The sequence below is a fragment of the Lontra canadensis genome, unplaced genomic scaffold (genome assembly GCF_010015895.1).
Source record: "Lontra canadensis isolate GAN:19392208 unplaced genomic scaffold, GSC_riverotter_1.0 scaffold10, whole genome shotgun sequence".
Classification (NCBI taxonomy): domain Eukaryota; kingdom Metazoa; phylum Chordata; class Mammalia; order Carnivora; family Mustelidae; genus Lontra; species Lontra canadensis.
The window spans coordinates 7,170,947-7,174,405 of record NW_022631004.1 but is presented as its reverse complement, the minus strand read 5'-3'; the positions used below and the strand labels follow the sequence as shown (position 1 = coordinate 7,174,405).

The 3,459-nt window shown below is 35.9% G+C and overlaps 1 pseudogene; it reads left to right on the top strand.

Annotated features, from left to right (window-relative positions):
- Positions 1-662: 662 nt before the first annotated feature.
- On the top strand, positions 663-2,371 carry LOC116866733 (annotated as a pseudogene).
- The last annotated feature ends 1,088 nt before the right edge of the window (positions 2,372-3,459 follow it).

Here is a 3,459-nt window from a genome sequence, read left to right as displayed (position 1 = left end):
CACGAGACTTTCTGTCAGTTAAATTATATATAGAAATACCTTGTTTTAGGGATGTCTGGGCAGCTCAGTCGGTTAAGTGGCTGCCTTCAGCTCAGGTCATGTTCCCAGGGTCATGGGATCAAGCTCTGCATCAGCGCCATGCTCAGCAGGGAGCCTGCTTCTCCCTCTGCCTGCCATTCCCACTGCTTATGCTTTCTCTAATACTCTCTCTCTCTGACAAACAAATAAGTAAAATCTTTAAAAAAAAAAAAAAGAAATACCTTGTTTTATTGCCTTTCACAGATACTGCAATTTTTTCAAATTGAAGTTTTGTGGTAACTTTGCATTGAGCAAGTCTATCGGCACCATTTTTCTAATAACATTCACCCACTTCATGTCTCTGTGTCACGTTTTGGTAATTCTCATAACATTTCCATCTTTTTCATTGTTCTTATATTTGTTACAGTGATCTGTGTGCAGTGATCTCTGATGTTACTATTATAGTTGTTTTGGGGCACCATGAACCACACCCTTGTAAGATGGTGAACTTAAGTGATAAATATTGTTTATGTTCTGACTGCTCTAGCAACCAACCATTCCTCCTCATCTCTCTCCCTCTCCTCAAGCCTCCCTATTTCCTGAGACACAACAATACTGAAATTAGACCAATCCATGACTCTGCGATGACCTCTAAGCATTCAAGTGAAAGGAAGAGTCACACATTTCTCATTTTCAATCAAAGCTAGAAATGATTAAGCATAGTGAGGAAGGCATATCAAAAGCCAAAACATGTTAGCCAATTTGTGAGTGCAAGGGAAAAGTTGTTGAAGGAAATAAAAAATGCTACTCCAGTGAACACACAAATGACAAGAAAGAAAAACAGTCTTATTGCTGATAGTCTGAGTGGTCTGGATAGATCAAACCAGGCACAACATTCTTCTAAGCCAAAGCCTAATCCTGACCAAGGCCCCAACTCTCTTCGATTCTGTGAGGGCTGAAAGAGGTAAGGAAGCTTCAGAAGAAAAGCTGGAAACTATCAGAGGTTTGTTTGTGGAATTTAAGGAAAGAAGCTGTGTCCATCACATAAAAGTACATGAAGCAAGTGCTGATGTAGAAGCTGCAGCAAGTTCTCCGGAAGATCCAGCTAAGATAATTGAAGAAGGTGGCTACAATGAACAACAGATTTTCAATGTAGATGAAATAGCCCTCTACCAGAAAGAAGATGCCATCTTGTACTTTCATAGCTAGAGAAGAGAAATAAATGCCCAACTTCAGTTTCAAAGATCAGTCTGAATCTCTTGTTAGGAGCTAATGCAGCTGGTGATTTTAAGTTAAAGCTAATATTCATTTACCATTCCTAGGGCTCTTGAAAATTATGCAAAGAATTATGCAAAATCTACTCTGCTTGTGCTCTATAAATGGAAGAATCTTAGATGACAGCACATCCATATACAACATGGTTTACTAAATATTTTAAGCCCACTGTTGAGACGTTCTGCTCAGAAGTAAAGATTCCTTTAAAAATATGACTGCTTGTTGACAATGCACCAAGAGCTCTAATGGAGATGGACAATGAGATTATGTTTTTTTCATGCCTACTAACACAACATCCATTCTGCAGCCCATGGATCAAGTAGTAATTTTGACTTTCAAATCCTATTAATTAAGAAATACATTTCATAAAGCTATAGCTTCCATAGATAGTGATTCTCCCAATGGATCTGGGCAATATAAATTAAAAACCTCCTGGAAAGGATTCACCATTCTAGATGCCATTATGAACACTTGCAATTCATGGAAAGAGGTCAGAATACCAACATTAACAGTAGTTCAATAGAAGCTGGTCCTGAATCCCCCTGGATGACTTTGAAGAGCTCAAGAACTCAGTAGAAGAAGTAAATGCCGATGTGATGGGAGTAGAAAGAGAACTAGAATTAAAAGTGGAGCCTAAATGTGGGACTGAATTATTATAGTCTCATGATAAAACTTTAACAGATGAGGATTTGCTTCTTTTGAGTGAGAAATGTGAGTGGTTCTTGAGATGGAATCTACCTCTGGTAAGGATGCTGTGAAGACTGTTGAAATGACAACAAAAGATTTCAAATATTGTACTGATTTAGTGGATAAAGCAGTAGCAGAGTTTGAAAAGATCAACTCCAGTTGTGAAATAAGTTCTCTTATGAGTAAAATGCTATCAAATAGTATCACATGCTCCAAAGAAATTGTTCATGAGTGGAAGAGTCAGTTGATGTGGCAAAACTGACTGTTGTCTTATTTTAAGAAATTGCCGCAGTCACCTTGACCTTCAGCAGCCACTACCCTGATCAGTCAGCAGCCATCAATATTGAAGTAAGACCCTTCACCAGTGAAAAGATTTTGTATGACTCAATGAAAGCTCAGATGATGGTTAGCATTTTTAGCAATAAAGTATTTTTAATTAAGGTATGTACATTGTTTTTCTAAAACATAATGCTACCACACACTTAATAGACCATAAAATTGTGTAAACATATTTATGCACTGGGAAAACAAAAAATTCATCTGACTTACTTTATTGCAATATTCTAGTACCCAATATCTTAACATATTTAATTGTATGAAATGCAGGACATCTCTGCAGGACTTCATGGATTTAGCCTCCTATCCCAACCTTTCCACCATTTGTTTCAAGATAGGCCTAGATCACTGAAGACTTAATAGTTGGCAGAATTAACCTTTGTCCCATACTCCATGTGGACTCTCTGTCCACCAGCAATGAAATGAACAACATGAAATTGCATCCAGAGGTTGATTTACAGTGTCAATAAATTTGTTATCTCCAGGGAACTCCTGACTACAAAATCATTATCTAATTAAATTAAACGGTGAGAGTACAAAAGCCTTCCTAATTCAGGTCACAATAATCCCAGCAATGAAGAGAACAATGGCAGTCCATTAACTATCTTACAAAGAAAAAAAAACAAAACAAAACAAAAACAAAAACAAAAAAAGCCAAACCTTAGGTCATTGGCTGCTTTAATGAGATAGCCCTAAAGCCCTTAGTATATCTTAGAGGGCTTGTAATTTTTGTTTCTTATTGTGGGAAAGATTTTATTTCCAAAACAACCCATTAAAATGTGAAAAATTAAATTTTCACTTGAAAAATTAATTTGAAGACAGTTTTCGTTGCTTATCACAATAGAAGGGACATTTCCTCAGATATGGAAATTCTGAAAGCCCTGTTTTAAAATGTTAATTTAGAAACTTAAGACCTAAATATTTAAGTATGTACATGAACATCAACTTACGTGCTTATAGTCTCTAAGCATGGAGTATATATACAAAAGAGTTTGGTTCATGATTTATATTATAGGATCTTAAAAACACATAATATATTATTCTATTAAAAATTATAAACACAGTTTCCTTAAGGAAATCTATAGAAGTCTGATAAAGTATTCACAAAGAATAGACAAAATCAAAGTGTATTAATGCATTTAA